Source organism: Tursiops truncatus, unplaced genomic scaffold (assembly GCF_011762595.2).
Source record: "Tursiops truncatus isolate mTurTru1 unplaced genomic scaffold, mTurTru1.mat.Y mat_scaffold_333_arrow_ctg1, whole genome shotgun sequence".
Lineage (NCBI taxonomy): Eukaryota > Metazoa > Chordata > Mammalia > Artiodactyla > Delphinidae > Tursiops > Tursiops truncatus.
The window spans coordinates 32,270-49,186 of NW_022983276.1; the positions used below are offsets into that span (position 1 = coordinate 32,270).

The 16,917-nt window shown below is 41.7% G+C and overlaps 1 long non-coding RNA gene across 2 annotated transcripts; it reads left to right on the plus strand.

Moving 5' to 3' along the window:
• Positions 1-259: 259 nt before the first annotated feature.
• On the plus strand, positions 260-12,330 carry LOC141277745 (uncharacterized). Of its 2 annotated transcripts, none has more exons than XR_012329526.1 (3): positions 260-690; positions 1,231-1,342; positions 12,217-12,330. It is a non-coding gene; the product is annotated as an uncharacterized lncRNA (long non-coding RNA). The 2 variants fall into 2 exon arrangements; XR_012329527.1 differs by having other exon boundaries at positions 260-509.
• Positions 12,331-16,917: the final 4,587 nt, after the last annotated feature.

Genomic DNA, 16,917 nt, shown 5'->3' on the forward strand with positions numbered 1-16,917 from the left:
AGATGTGAGGACCTGATGCCCAAGGAAAGAGACTTGAGTTTACCACCACCAATGATCCTGACTTTTCAGCAAGTGAAAGAACTTTTTGCAGTCTTGGGAGGGACAGTAAGAGCACTGGGTGAGTCGCTGCAGCCCCTAAGTGGGCTGCAGGACCCTAAGTGAACCCCTTTCTTCCTTTTGTGTCAGATTCTGTGCTGTGCAGTGAGCTGTCATTGACATAGAATCTGTTGCTTCCTCCCAGCCAGCATCTATTCTCAGGCCCAAGTGCCTCAGTTTTCCTTTGGGAATTACATGTCACCTGCTTCCAGTCCAAAGATTTGCAGAAGGATGGCCCGATATTCCACCCAGCTCGAAGATGGGTTTACAACCCACATCTAGCCAGTCCCATTTTCCATCTTCTGGTGATCGGTCAAGGATAAGAATGCAACCCAAGCCAGATCAAAGGCATTTAAAACCATGACTTTCTTGGAATCCAAGAAAAGGAGAAACTCTTTCTCGGAAAATGGATGGTGAGTGGTTGTCAGCCTAGAACTGCTGTTGGCCCAAGTGCAGTGAGAGAGCCTGTGCCTATGAATGGGGTCCCCCAAAGGCACTGAGCGGGACAAAGGTTTGGAGAGAAACAAGGTCACACTGAGACAGTGTGAGCCCGTGGACCTGCTAGGTCCAAACCCATTCTTCAACTTGCCACTTGTAAGTATTAACGTATTTCTACCCTTACAATAAATACTAATTTATTTTATTTCCGTAAGTGTGTCCAGTCACTGGTAAAAGAAAAAGTCCTGGTTGATACATCTGAGTCAATAATCCCTGACCCTTCCTCAGGTGTCCTCACTGGGTAGGCATGGCTGGGGTAGGTGAAGACACTGGTTGGGGTCATAAACTAGGGGAGCTGGCAAACAACTCTGTCCCTGCTCCTTCCCTGTCCCGGGAGAGGGAAAGCCTGGAACAGTGATAGGATAGCCAGTAGGGGAAGAGTTTCCTCAGTGGTTAATTGGCCTTTTTGTGTTTTCCTTCATTTAGGGTCCATTTTGGTAATGTGCTTTTACAAAGAAATCCCCCTTTTCCTCTAGATTTCCAATTTGTTACAGTAGGTCTCTCTTATTTTGACGTTTAATTGTTCCTGTCTAATTTTCTACAGAATCATGACAAATAATGAACAATATACTGATACTTTACTATTAACTGAAGTCTCTATTCACGTTCCCTTTGTTATACCTTTCCTTGTTCCAGGGTCTCAGAGGACATGGGGTCATCATGTCTGTTTAGTCTCTTCTGGGCTCTGACAGTTGCTCAGATTCTCCTTGTTTCCATGACCTTGACAGCGTGGAGGAGGGCTGCTCAGGTATTGTATAGACTGCCGGGCGCTGGGATTTGCTTGGTGGTTTTGTCGTGGTTAGACTTGGCTTTGCAAAAGCAGACCACAGATGTGAAGTGCTTCCTCTTCACTATATATCAAGAAGACAGGCTCTTAAGGGAACTTCTCCCTTATATTCTTAATTTTGGTCACCTAGCTGAGGTAATGTTTGTCAGGTTTTCCCACAGTGAGGTTAATTTTTTCCCATGTCCATCCTGTGTGTCTTATGTAGGAGGCAGTCATAATGCAGAAGCCACACTTGAGGAGAGAGGGGTTAGCTTCACATCCTTGATGGACAGCTGACTTGCTATACACATTGTTTAGAAGCTTTCTGCATAGGAGATTTCTATTTAACACCATTCATCAAAAACTATGTAATTTATTTATACCAGTTTGGACACGTGAATAATTATTGTAAACTTTTGGTTATAATCCAGCACTACATTATTAGACTGCTTAGTTCATTCTTGCTTTGGCTGTTGAGAGCTTCTTCCATTTGCTCTTGTTTTCATTTTACATATTTTTTCTTTTGTGGGTTTAAAAAATTTTGGTACTTCTTTACTTTCTGATATTTTAAGATTATCCTGCTTCATATATTTACTGTCTCAGTCCTACCATCAGCCCTTTCTTCAAAGAGCCCTTGTTCCTTTTTATTAGAGAATGGTATTAAAAACTTACATGTGGGAGCTAAATATGCTCAGCTGACAGTACATAGAAATATATGCATGTATCCCAGCCTATGCATATACACATAATTACAAAGATTTCCATGTGGAACTATGTGTAGGCTAAAGATAGTTTATACTGATATCTCCAAGCGGATCTGTTATGACATGGATATTGTAACCTTCTCCCTTTGTTTGACTGTAACATCCAACTCCATTGGTAAGAAACCTGGCTTCCACCATTTGTCATTTATTAAATTCAGTGCTTGTTCCATTTGATGACTGATATAGTAGTTTCAGTACTGTTAGCTGCTACCCCTCATGGGAAAGAACATAGAGTCCACTGTGTATGTATGGCACAATTTGTCTTTGGCCTAAAGATTCTGTACATTTCCAAAGTTAACTTAGGTCAGCCCATTTGTCCCACTACCAACTGTGAGTTTTTTCATACATTTCTGAACCAGTTAGATTCTTTGTTACATTCTGTATCCCAGTTTTTGACACTCCCATATCCTAAGTAGTTAAGTTTGAATAGATTGTAAATTACTTGTTGGGTTGTAAAAATCTGTGGGTATAGCCAAATGCAGTGACAGGTATTCACCACTGAAGTATCATATGGACTCTTTCAACCACATATTCTGTAAACTGTTTACCATGTCAGATTTGCCTTTTCTAGAATGTCATATAAATGAGGTCATACACTGTGTAGCACTTCAGACTGGATTCTTTCACTTAGCAATGTAAGTGTTAGATGCATGTATTATTTTTTTGGGGGGGGGGCACGGGTTGATGATCCATTCCTTTATATCTCTGAATACTATTGCACTGCATGTATATGAGAGGAAAAATAATTTTCCCTCTACACTTCTATGTTCTTTATTGAGATCCCCCTTGTAATGAAAAAGAGACGAACTGGAGAAAACAATCAGAAGTTTAATATATACCATGCATACCTCCTGTATACTTGAAAGATACCCAGGAAAACTGAGTCACTCCCTGAAATGGCCCAAGCCGTTACCTTAAACACTTCTGCTGAGAACAAAAAAAAAGATTTCAGGAAATGGAGGCAGCCATTTAAGGGATGTTATTAGGCAAAGCCCAGTAAACAAGGGTAAGGTTGTTACACAGATTTACATCCAGGCCTATTTCATTGACAAGCTTTTTTTTTTTAAAAAAAACATTTATTTATTTGGCTGTACCGGGTCTTAGTTGCGGCCTGTGGAATCTTTAGTTGCGGCATGCGGGCTCTTAACTGCAGCATGCGGGATCTAGTTCCCTGACCAGGGATTGAACCCTGGTCCCCTGCATTGGGAACATGGGGTGTTAACCACTGGACCAGCAGGGAAGTCCCAACAAACTTTCCTTGATATTTAGTCATTATTTAATTCCTGGTCCAGAGAGGGACATACCGTTACAAATGGAGATATCCTTAATAAATGTAAATTTACCTCCTAAAAGGGCATTTTCTACTTGGTTTTGAAAGATTCTCCTGGGTCTGCTGTTTCTTAAATTAATCAGTCCAAAATAATCCTTTTGTCAAATGGGCATATTTTGGGGTGGTGTATTCTGCTCCCCTTGACATGTATGTGCCCTAATTTGCTTATGAATTCATCTACAGAAGGACATCCTGATATCTTTAAGTTTTTAACCATTATGAATAGAGCTGCTGTGCATTACTTGATGCTAGTTTTGGTTTGAATACAGTTTTTCAAAGCAGTTGTCTAAATACAAGAGGTACACTTCTTGGATCCTAAGGTGAGACTTTTTGATTTGGAAAAATCTGCCAATCTGTTTTTCAAAGTTGGTTGTACATACATTCCACCAGCATCTTGAGTTTATTCTTGTATGCTTATTTACTGCCTGTTTATCTTCTTGGGCCAGGTGTGTGTTTCAATCTTTACCAGATTTTAATGGCGTTGTTGGCATAATTTGAGTACAAATCCTTTATCAGATATGTGTTTTGGAAATAGTTTCTTGCAGTTTGTGGTTTGTCTTCTGGTTTTCTGAATAAGGTCACCAGACCCAAAGTCATGTAGATTATCTTTTTTTTTCCCTAGGATTTTTATAGTTTGGTAATTTAAATTTGGCTACGGGCATTTTGAGTGAATTTTGGTTTAAGTTGTAAAGTTTGTGTCTACATTCATTTCATTACATATGGTTTGTAATTAATTGCTCCTTAACCATCTTTTGAGAAGATACAGTGAGATACTTGACTCCATTTCAGTTTGGATTTCCAAACTTAGTATATACAGCAGAACTGCCTCCCAGATGAGGCCTCTGGGTTTGTGAGTGCAGCACTCTCGGCACTTTTCTCACATCCCACAGGGGGCGCCGAACCCACCTGTGTGACCGTGGGGGCACAGGTGCACCCTGCCCACAGACTTTGCTCTGTGACAAGCAGACAGGATCTTTGTCTCCTGTCAGGGCCTAAGTTTCCGGACCATGAGGCATTGTCCACACAGACAGGAGCTGGGTTTTCTCAGGAACCACTGGTGAGGAGACTCCACAAGAGGAAAAAATGAGCAAGTGTGGAGAATCTTCCTGTGCAGCTGACTGCTGGCTGGGTGGGGTGCATCTTCAGGGGACTCAGGAGAGAAAGGGTTTAATGTGGAATACTGTGCACTTTTAGTTAGTTTTATGTGCAGTGTAGATGGTGACCAGTGTCGTTCTTTGGAGACTGGTGTCTACTTTTCCTGGCACTGTCTGTTGATTGCTTTAGGTAGAATAAACTTTTTTTTTTTACATCTTTATTGGAGTATAATTGCTTTACAATGGTGTTTTAGATTCTGCTTTATAACAAGGTGAATCAGTTATACATATGTTCCCATATCTCTTCCCTCTTGCGTCTCCCTCCCTCCCACCCTCCCTATCCCACCCCTCTAGGTGGTCACAAAGCACCGAGCTGATCTCCCTGTGCTATGCGGCTGCTTCCCACTAGCTATCTGTTTTACGCTTGGTAGTGTATATATGTCCATGCCACTCTCTCACTTTGTCACAGCTAACCCTTCCCCCTCCCCATATCCTCAAATCCATTCTCTAGCAGGTCTGTTTCTTTATTCCTGTCTTACCCCTAGGTTCTTCATAATATTTTTTTTCTTAAGTTCCATATATATGTGTCAGCATACGGTATTTGTCTTTCTCCTTCTGACTTACTTCGCTCTGTATCACAGACTCTGGGTCCATCCAGCTCATTACAAATCACTCAGTTTCATTTCTTTTTATGGCTGAGTAATTTTCCACTGTATACACGTGCCACATCTTCTTTATCCATACGTCCGATGATGGACACTTAGGTTGTTTCCATCTCCTGGCTATTGTAAATAGAGCTGCAATGAGCATTTTGGTACATGACTCTTTTTGAATTATGGTTTTCTCAGGGTATATGCCCAGTAGTGGGATTGCTGGGTCATATGGTAGTTCTATTTGTAGTTTTTTAAGGAACCTCCATACTGTTCTCCATAGTGGCTGTACCAATTCACATTCCCACCGGCAGTGCAAGAGTGTTCCCTTTTCTCCACACCCTCTCCAGCATTTATTGTTTCTAGATTTTTTGGTGATGGCCATTCTGACTGGTATGAGATGGTACCTCATTGTAGTTTTGATTTGCATGTCTCTAATGATTAATGATGTTGTGCATTCTTTAATGTGTTTGTTGGCAGTCTGTATATCTTCTTTGGAGTAACGTCTATTTAGGTCTTCTGCCCAATTTTGGATTGGGTTGTTTGTTTTTTTTTGTTATTGAGCTGCATGAGCTGCTGGTAAATTTGGAGATTAATCCTTTTTCAGTTGCTTCATTTGCAAATATTTTCTCCCATTCTGAGGGTTGTCTTTTGGTCTTGTTTATGGTTTTCTTTGCTGTGCAAAAGCTTTGCAGTTTCATTAGGTCCCATTTGTTTATTTTTGTTTTTATTTCCATTTCTCTAGGAGGTGGGTCAAAAAGGATCTTGCTGTGATTTATGTCATAGAGTGTTCTGCCTATGTTTTCCTCTAAGAGTCTGATAGTTTCTGGCTTTACATTTAGGTCTTTCATCCATTTTGAGCTTATTTTTGCATATGGTGATAGGGAGTGATGTTATCTCATACTTTTATATGTACCTGTTCAGTTTTCCTAGCACCATTTATTGAAGAGGCTGTCCTTTCTCCACAGTACATTCCTTCCTCCTTTATCAAAGATAAGGTGACCATATGTGCGTGGGTTTATCTCTGGGCTTTCTATCCTGTTCCATTGATCTATCTTTCTGTTTTTGTGCCAGTACCATACTGTCTTGATTACTGTAGCTTTGTAGTATAGTCTGAAGTCAGGTAGCCTGATTCCTCCAGCTCCGTTTTTTGTTCTCAAGATTGCTTTGGCTATTCGGGGTCCTTTGTGTTTCCATACAAATTGTGAATTTTTTTGTTCTACTTCTGTGAAAAATGCCAGTGGTAGTTTGATAGGGATTGCGTTGAATCTGTAGATTGCTTTGGGTAGTAGAGTCATTTTCACAATGTTCATTCTTCCAATCCAGGAACATGGTATATCTCTCCATCTCTTTGTATCATCCTTAATTTCTTTCATCAGTGTCTTATAATTTTCTGCATACAGGTCTTTTGTCTCCTTAGGTAGGTTTATTCCTAGATATTTTATTCTTTTTGTTGCAATGGTAAATGGGAGTGTTTTCTTGATTTTACTTTCAGATGTTTTCATCATTAGTGTGTAGGAATGCCAGAGACTTCTGTGCATTAATTTTGTATCCTACTGCTTTACCAAATTCATTGATTAGCTCTAGTGGTTTTCTGGTAGCATCTTTAGGATTCTCTGTGTATAGTGTCATGTCATTTGCAAACAGTGACAGCTTTACTTCTTTTCTGATTTGGATTCCTTTCATTTATTTTTCTTCTCTGATTGCTGTGGCTAAAACTTCCAGAACTATGTTGAGTAAGAGTGGTGAGAGTGGGCAACCTTGTCTTGTTCCCGATCTTAGTGGAAGTGCTTTCAGTTTTTCACCATTGAGGAAGACGTTGGCTGTGGGTTTGTCATATATGGCCTTTATTATGTTGAGGAAAGTTCCCTCTATGCCTACTTTCTGGAGGGTTTTAATCATAAATGGGTGTTTAATTTGGTCAAAAGCTTTCTCTGCATCTATTGAGATGACCATATGGTTTTTCTCCTTCAGTTTGTTAATATGGTGTATCACATTGATTGATTTGCGTATATTGAAGAATCCTTGCATTCCTGGAATAAACCCCACTTGATCATGGTGTAGGATCCTTTTAATGTGCTGTTGGATTCTGTTTGCTAGTATTTTGTTGAAGATTTTTACATCTATGTTCATCAGTGATATTGGCCTGTAGTTTTCTTTCTTTGTGACATCCTTGTCTGGTTTTGGTATCAGGGTTATGGTGGCCTCGTAGAATGAGTTTGGGAGTGTTCCTCCCTCTGCTATATTTTGGAAGAGTTTGAGAAGGGTAGGTGTTAGCTCTTCTCTAAATGTTTGATAGAATTCGCCTGTGAAGCCATCTGGTCCCTGGCTTTTGTTTCTTAGAAGATTTTTAATCACAGTTTCACTTTCAGTGCTTGTGATTGGTCTGTTCATATTTTCTATTTCTTCCTGATTCAGTCTTGGCAGGTTGTGCATTTCTAAGAATTTGTCTATTTCTTTCAGATTGTCCATTTTATTGGCATAGAGTTGCTTGTAGTAATCTCTCATGATCTTTTGTATTTCTGCAGTGTCAGTTGTTACTTCTCCTTTTTCATTTCTAATTCTATTGATTTGAGTCTTCTCCCTCATTTTCTTGATGAGTCTGGCTAATGGTTTATCAATTTTGTTTATCTTCTCAAAGAACCAGCTTTTAGTTTTATTGATCTTTGCTATTGTTTCCTTCATTTCTTTTTCATTTATTTCTGATCTGATCTTTATGATTTCTTTCCTTCTGCTAACTTTGGGGTTTTTTTTTTTTGTTCTTCTTTCTCTAATTGCTTTAGGTGCAAGGTTAGGTTGTTTATTCGAGATGTTTCCTGTTTCTTAAGGTAGGATTGTATTGCTATAAACTTCCCTCTTAGAACTGCTTTTGCTGCATCCCATAGATTTTGGGTCATCGTGTCTCCACTGTCATTTGTTTCTAGGTATTTTTTGATTTCCTCTTTGATTTCCTCAGTGATCACTTCATTATTAAGTAGTGTATTGTTTAGTCTCCATGTGTTTTTATTTTTTACAGATCTTTTCCTCTGATTGATATCTAGTCTCAGAGCGTTGTGGTCAGAAAAGATACTTGATACAATTTCAATTTTCTTAAATTTACCGAGGCTTGATTTGTGACCCAAGATACGATCTATCCTGGAGAATGTTCCATGAGCACTTGAGAGAAATGTGTATTCTGTTGTTTTAGGATGGAATGTCCTATAAATATCAGTTAGGTCCATCTTGTTTAATGTATCATTTAAAGCTTGTGTTTCCTTATTTATTTTCATTTTGGATGATCTGTTCAGTGGTGAAAGTGGGGTGTTAAAGTCCCCTACTATGAATGTGTTACTGTCGATTTCCCCTTTTATGGCTGTCAGTATTTGCCTTATGTATTGAGGTGCTCCTATGTTGGGTGCATAAATATTTACAATTGTTATATCTTCTTCTTGGATTGATCCCTTGATCATTATGTAGGTCCTTCTTTGTCTCTTGTACTAGTCTTTATTTTAAAGTCTATTTTGTCTGATATGAGAATTGCTACTCCAGCTTTCTTTTGGTTTCCATTTGCATGGAATATCTTTTTCCATCCCCTCACTTTCTGTCTGTATGTGTCTCTAGGTCTGAAGTGGGTGTCTTGTAGACAACATATATATGGGTCTTGTTTTTGTATCCATTCAGCCAGTCTGTGGCTTTTGGTGGGAGCATTTAATCCATTTACATTTAAGGTAATTATCGATATGTATGTTCCTATTCCCATTTTCTTAATTGATTTGGGTTTGTTATTATAGGTCTTTTCCTTCTCTTGTGTTTCTTGTCTAGAGAGGATCCTTTAGCATTTTCTGTAAAGCTGGTTTGGTGGTGCTGAACTCTCTCTGCTTTTGCTTGTCTGTAAAGGTTTTAATTTCTCCATCAAATCTGAATGAGATCCTTGCTGGGTAGAGTAATCTTGGTTGTAATTTTTTCTCCTTCATCACTTTAAATATGTTCTGCCAGTCCCTTCTGGCTTGCAGAGTTTCTGCTGAAAGATCAGCTGTTAACCTTATGGGGATTCCCTTGTGTGTTATTTGTTGTTTTTCCCTTGCTGCTTTTAATATGCTTTCTTTGTATTTAATTTTTGACAGTTTGATTAATATGTGCCTTGGCGTGTTTCTCCTTGGATTTATCCTGTATGGGACTCTCTGTGCTTCCTGGACTTGATTAACTCTTTCCTTTCCCATATTAGGGAAGTTTTCACCTATAATCTCTTCAAATATTTTCTCAGTCCCTTTCTTTTTTCTCTTCTTCTTCTGGAACCCCTATAATTCAAATATTGGTGCGTTTAATGTTGTCCCAGAGGTCTCTGAGACTGTCCTCAGTTCTTTTCATTCTTTTTTTCTTTATTCTGCTCTTCAGTAGTTATTTCCACTATTTTATCTTCCAGGTCACTTATCCGTTCTTCTGCCTCATTTATTCTGCTACTGATCCCATCTAGAGTATTTTTAATTTCATTTATTGTGTTGTTCATCGTTGCTTGTTTCCTCTTTAGTTCTTCTAGGTCCTTGTTAAATGTTTCTTGCATTTTCTCTATTCTGTTTCCAAGAGTTTGGATCATCTTTACTATCATTATTCTGAATTCTTTTTCAGGTAGACTGCCTATTTCCTCTTCATTTGTTAGGTCTGGTGGGTTTTTATCTTGCTCCTTCATCTGCTGTGTGTTTTTCTGTCTTCTCATTTTGCTTATCTTACTGTGTTTGTGGTCTCCATTTTGCAGGCTGCAGGTTCGTAGTTCCCGTTGTTTTTGGTGTCTGTCCCCAGTGGCTAAAGTTGGTTCAGTGGGTTGTGTAGGCTTCCTGGTGGAGGGGACTAGTGCCTGTGTTGTGGTGGATGAGGCTGGATCTTGTCTTTCTGGTAGGCAGGTCCACGTCTGGTGGTGTGTTTTGGAGTGTCTGTGGACTTATTATGATTTTAGGCAGCCTCTCTGCTAATGGGCAGGGTTGTGTTCCTGTCTTGCTAGTTATTTAGCATAGGGTGTCCAGCACTGTAGCTTGCTGGTCGTTGAGTGAAGCTGGGTGTTGGTGTTGAGATGGAGATCTCTGGGAGATTTTCGCCATTTGATATTACATGGAGCTGGGAGGTCTCTTGTGGACCAGTGTCCTGAAGTTGGCTCTCTCACCTCAGAGGCACAGCACTGACTCCTGGCTGCAGCACCAAGAGCCTTTCATCCACACGGCTCAGAATAAAAGGGAGAAAAAGTGGAAAGAAAGAAAGAAGGAAAGAGGACAATAGAAAATAAAATAAATCAGGGTAAAATAAAATAAAGTTATTAAAATAAAAAATAATTATAAGAATAAATTTTTGAGAAAGTAGAAAAAACAAACAAACAAAAAGGACAGATAGAACCCTGGGAGAAATGGTGAAAGCAAAGCTATACAGACAAAATCTCACACAGAAGCATACACATACACACAAAAAGAGGAAAAGGGGAAAAAATCATAAATCTTGCTCTCAAATTCCACCTCCTCAATTTGGGATGATTCGTTGTGTATTCAGGTATTCCACAGATGCAGGGTACATCAAGTTGATCGTGGAGCTTTACTCAGCTGCTTCTGAGGCTGCTGGGAGAGATCTCCCTTTCTCTTCTTTGTTCGCACAGCTCCCGGGGCTCAGTTTGGATTTGGCCTGCCTGTGCATGTAGGTCGCTGGAGGGCGTCTGTTCTTCGCTCAGACAGGACGGGGTTAAAGGAGCCACTGATTGGGGGGCTAGGTTCACTCAGGCCGTGGGGGAGAGAGGGGCACGGAGTGCGGGGCGGGCCTGCGGCGACAGAGGCTGCCATGACGCTGCACCAGCCTGAGGAGAGCCGTGCGTTCTCCCGGGGAAGTTGTCCCTGGATCCCAGGACCCTGGCAGTGGCGGGCTGCACAGGCTCCCCGGAAGGGGGGTGTGGATAGTGACCTGTGCTCGCACACAGGCTTCTTGGTGGTGGCAGCAGCAGCCTTCGCGTCTCATGCCCGTCTCTGTGGTCCGCGCTCTTAGCCGCGGCTCGCACCCGTCTCTGGAGCTCCTTTAAGCAGCACTCTGAATCCCCTCTCCTCGCGCACCAGGAAACAAAGAGCGAAGAAAACGTCTCTTGCCTCTTCGGCAGGTCCAGAGTTTTCCCCGGACTCCTGAGTAGCCGTGGTACACTAGTCCTCTGCAGGCTGTGTTCACGCTGCCAACCCCAGTCGTCTCCCTGCGCTCCGATTGAAGCCCGAGCCTCCGCTCCCAGCCCCGCCCGCCCAGGCCGGGGAGCAGACAAGCCTATCGGGCTGGTGAGTGCCGGTCGGCACCGATCCTCTGTGCGGGAATCTCTCCGCTTTGCCTTCTGCACCCCTGTGGCTGCACTCTCCTCCGCAGCACTGAAGCTTTACCCCTCCACCACACACAGTCTCCACCCGCGAAGGGGCTTCCTAATGTGTGGAAACCTTTCCTCCTTCACAGCTCCCTCCCACTGGTGCAGGGCCCATCCCTATTCTTTTGTCTCTGTTTATTTATTTATTTTTGTCTTACCCAGGTACATGGGGAGTTTCTTGCCTTTTGGGAGGTCTGAGGTCTTCTGTCAGCGTTCAGTAGGTGTTCTGTATCAGTTGTTCCACGTGTAGATGTATTTCTGGTGTATCTGTGGGGAGGAAGGTGATCTCCGCGTCTTCCTTTTCCACCATCTTCCCCCATCCCAAACATTTTAATAATAGTAATGTTTTCTGATGCATGAGCATGGAGTATTGTTTTCTATTGTGTCTTCAGTTTCTTTATCAATGCTTTATAGTTTTCTGAGTATAGGTCTTTCATGTCCTTGGTTAAATTTATTGCTAAATAGCTCGTTCTTTTCAATGGAATTGTAAATGGGATTGTTTTCTTAACTTTTCTTGCTGGTGGTTCATTGTTAGTGTGTAGAAACAAAACTGATTTGTGTATATTGATCCATATTTTGCAACTTTACTGAATTTATTTTTTAGCATATTTTTTGAAGTAATGTGAAAAATTGCAATACTAAAATCTCACAGTTTCTACTGCACCCCAGGTAATCCACAGGACCCAAGAGATGGTAGCTACTAATATACTCTTCCCACGGTGCCTCTTCATACCATGCGGACTCCGACAAGGAAAATAAGTATCACAACTTTGATTGAACGTGGTCTGGGTAAGTCTTAGCCTCTATAACAAAATTTGATGTCCATCTTATCTGATTTTCTGGCATGGTACTGATATGGTTGTCTAGAAAAGTAATTTACTTTCCAGTAATTTAAAATGTACCGAAAAGTTGCAATAATGGCAAAAAGTACTCACGTTTGCCACTTCACACAAAATGCACAGTGTGTTTTGCCCAAGGAACCAGCACATAACCCCTAAATGAAGAAATCCTGATGTCCACATTATAATTTAATACTCAGCCCCACTTCAACTTTCACCTACTCTCCCAACTGTATGAAAATGTCTTTATCCATCCTGATCCAGTTTTCTTTTTCTGGAACCATTACTGAGTTTCTCCCTCCTTTGGACAACCTTGATGGATTTGAAGCAGACAAGATGAGTATGGGATCTAGGTGGCCTTTCCTGTATGACTTTTTTCATTAAGAATGTTTTTAATGTTCATTTTTATAACAAATATCAGCGCTGCACTTTTTTCATTGTCATTAAAAATACAAAACACAACTTTAGCATTTAATTCACTTTACGTATACAGTTTTGTGGTATTAACTACCTTCATATAGTTGCATAAACCAGTTAACTAACATGTGTACCTCCTGTGTGCATGGCAGATACCCAGGAAATTGAGTGACACCCTGAAACGGCCCAAGACATCACCTTAAATACCGTCTTCATTTAAAAGGCCAAAAAAGGCTATAGTTGTTTGTCTACATTCATTTGATTGTATATGGTTTCCAATTGATGTTGTATAACTAGTTGTGGAGAAGTCATGGGATAGGTGGCTTCATTTCAGTTTGAATTCCCAAATTTAGTAGATTCTGCAGGCTTGATACAAGGTTTACAAACTTCATATTGGGTCAGGACATCCCATGGTGTAACTCATATTCACGGTTTGTTCAACAATTAAAGTTCTCTGTGATACGAGTTCATCCCAGAGTAATCCAGGTTAGTTTCTGTTATACATTTGTCCCAGGATGAAAGGACAAGAGAAATAAGACCTAATTTATAAAAGTGCCTTCAAACTAATTGATATTAAAGTGTAGTTGACCTACACTGTTGTGTTAATTTCTACTGTACAGCAAAGTGATTCATATATACAAACATACATATTTTTCATATTCCTTTGCATTATGGTTAATTACAGGGTATTGAATACAGTTCCCTGTGTTGTGCAGGAAGACCTTGTCTATCCATTCAAAATATTAATAGTTTTCATCTACTAATCCCAAACTCCCGATCCATCCCTCTCTGCTGTCTTCACCTTGACAACCACAAGTCTGTTTTCTATATTCGTGAGTGTGTTTTCGTTCTGTAGATAGGTTCATTTGGGTCTCATTTTATAATCCACATATAAGTGATATCATATGGTATTTGTTGTTCTCTGTCTGACTGACTTCACTTTGTATGATAATCTCTAGGTCCATCCATGTAGCTGCAGATGGCATTATTTCATTCTGTTTTATGGCTGAGTAGTATTCCATTGTATATATGTACCACATCTTCAACATCCATTCATCTGTTGAGGGACATTCAGGTTGCTTCCATGTCTTGGCTATTGTGAAGAGTGCTGCTGTGAATGCTGGGGTGCACGTATCTTTTCGAATTATAGTTTTGTCTGGATGTGTGCCCAGGAGTGAGATTGCTGGTTCATATGGTAATTCTATTTTTAGTTTTTGAGGAACCTCCATACTGTTTTCCATAGCGGCTGCATCAATTTACATTCCCACCAGTAGTGTAGGAGGGTTCCCTTTTCTCCACACCCCTTCCAGCATTTATTTCTAGACATTTTAATGATGGCCATTCTGACCACTACGGGGTGATAACTCACTGTAGTTTTGATTTGCGTTCTCTAATAATTAGCGATGTGGAGCATCTTTTCACGTGCCTCTTGGCCATCTGTATGTCCTTGGAGAAATGTCTATTTAGACCTTCTAAAATTCTGCCTATTTTTTGATTTTTTTCTCTTTTGAGTTGTATGAGCTGTTTGTATATTTTAGAATTAAGCCCTTGTTGGTCACGTCATTTGCAGGTATTTTCTCCCAAACAGTGAGCACAGGTTCTGGAACAACTGGATACCCACATGCAAAAGAGTAAAGTTGGACCCTTACCTCCCCCCACCTCATATACAAAATCAACCAAAGGCCTAGATGCAAAATGGACCAAAGGCCTAGACGCAAGAACCAAAATTAGAAAACTCCTAGAAGAAAACATGAGAGTAAGTCTTCATGACCTTGGATTTGGTCATGATTTCTTAGATCTACCAAAAGCACAAGCAACAAAAGACAAAATAGATGAATTGGACTTCCTCAAGATGAAAAACAGTTGTGTATAAAAGGAGCAAGGAATAAGATAATCCACCATCCAAAATGGCCCAAGATGTTTGCAAACCATGTATCTGATAAAGGACTGTAGCCCAGCAGCCAAGCCCCCGGTGGTCCAGGGGAGTGTCTGTGTGGCCCCTCCCGTCCTTGGTGATCAGGGGATTTCAGGCCCCACAGCACCCGAGGGGTGGACACGGGTCATCCTCAGCACCCTCAGGGAGTGAGTGCTGGATGGTTTTGAGCCCAGATGCACTCCCATTACTGCCCTCAAAGGCTGAAGGCTTCGGCATGCCTCCAGAAGGACACAGAGTATTTGCAAGTCTCTGAGAACCAAGAGAACAGTCTTCACTTTTCTGAAAGGGCATCTTATTATTTCACAGCATGACCATTTTCAATCTGGCTCTCAGGGGTGCCCTCCCACCTCCCTGATTTCTCTGAGAGTGGCCATGGGGGGTTGGCTGTCCCCAGTCCCCACACCAGGTGACAAGGCCAGTGGGGCCAGACCCTGGTGGTCCTTAGCTTCGCTGGAGACTAACCCAGACTCTCAGCCTGCGATTGAACGTGGACGCCCCTGCTTCTCCCCGTCACCAATTCTCATCTCCTCCTCTGTCTGTCTTTCTCTTGCTTTTCAGTCTCAGATTTACCTGACAGCCACCACTCACAGCTCCCAAGGAGCCCAGTGATCTCTCCTGGAAGGAAAGGTTCTGGAAAATCAGAGAGAGAAATAAAGGATGCAGCTGATTCCCGCCTTGTGCTGACGCCCAGGAGGGTAAGGAGAGTGAGTGTTTTCTCATTAGAATTTTAAATCCTCCAAGTAATAGATCATTGCGGGGGGGCATCCAGTGTTCTCCTGCTCGTTCTAAGAATGTCATTCTTGGATTTTAATGTGGTAAATAATTCATATTATAAATATGCAGAGGGGGCGATATCCATTCAAAAATGTTAGAGGTAACTCCAAGGGATTTACAACAAACAAGGACACAGAACCCTGTGTCCAGACACTGGCTGTGAGGCTCCTACCCTGAGCCACAGTCCCCTGGAAGGCGGAGTGGCCATGACTCTCCTCCCGGTGGTGAGCCTACACAGGCACATCCCACGTGGGACCACTGTATCGCAGAATCTTAGAGTGGCCGATGGCAGGCACCTGGCTAGAGATGCGGACAAGAGAAAACCGCCCAGCAGCCTTGGACAACCCTGGGGTGAGGCCTTAGGAAGGGCCAGTGTCAGAGCCTCAGAGATAACCTGAAGAGAGTTCAGGCTGTTAAGGACATCGTCAGAGATGCACTTAGGGACATATTCAGGACCTTACTTATGGACAGGATCAGGGCATTATTTAGTGACAGCTTAGACTATAAGGGCCTAAGTTAGGGACAGTGTCAGTGCTTCACTTAGAGATAACGTGAGAGCCTTCGTTAGACACAGTTCAGGCTGTTACTTAGGGATATCTTCAGGGCCTTAGAACCAGCATTATGGCCATAATTAGAACCAGTGTCAGGGCGTTAGTTAGGGCCCAAACTAGGGTGTTAGTTAGGGAGTCAGGTCATTAGTTACAGACGGTGTCAGGGTTTTAGGTAGGGACAGCAGCAAGTCCTTAGTGAAGAAGAGTGTCAGGGCCTCACTTAGGGGCAGCATCAGGATGTTAGTTAGGGAGAGTCAGGACATTAGAATTTCAGATTCTGAGGTAGAGACAGCATCAGCGCCTTAGTTAGGGACAGCGTCAGAGACTTACCTAGGGACATATTCAGGGCCTTAGCTATGGACAGGATCAGGGTGACACAGAGGAACACCTAAGGGTATTAGGGACATCTTCAGGGCCTCAATTAGCGATAACATCAGGGTATTAGTTAGGGAAACAGGCCATTATTATAGATTGTGTCAGTGTCTTACGTAGAGAGAGTATCAGGGCCTTAGTTAAGGACAGCATCAGAGACATACTTAGGGACATATTCAGGGCCTTAGTTATGGACAGGATCAGGGCGTTATTGAGAGATACATGAGGCTATTAGGGACAGCATCAGTGTGTTAGGGAAAGAGTCGGCTGTTATTATAGACAGTGACAGTGCCTCAGGTAGAGAAATCATCACAGGTTAGTTAGGAAGAGGGTCAGGGCCTTGGTGAGGGACAGGGTCAGGCCAACAGTGAGGGACATCTAAGTCTATTAGGGACATCGTTGGGGCCTTAGATAGGGCCAGCATCAGGGCCATAGTTAGGACCAGTGTCAGGGCGTTATTTAGGGACAAAATTAGGATGTT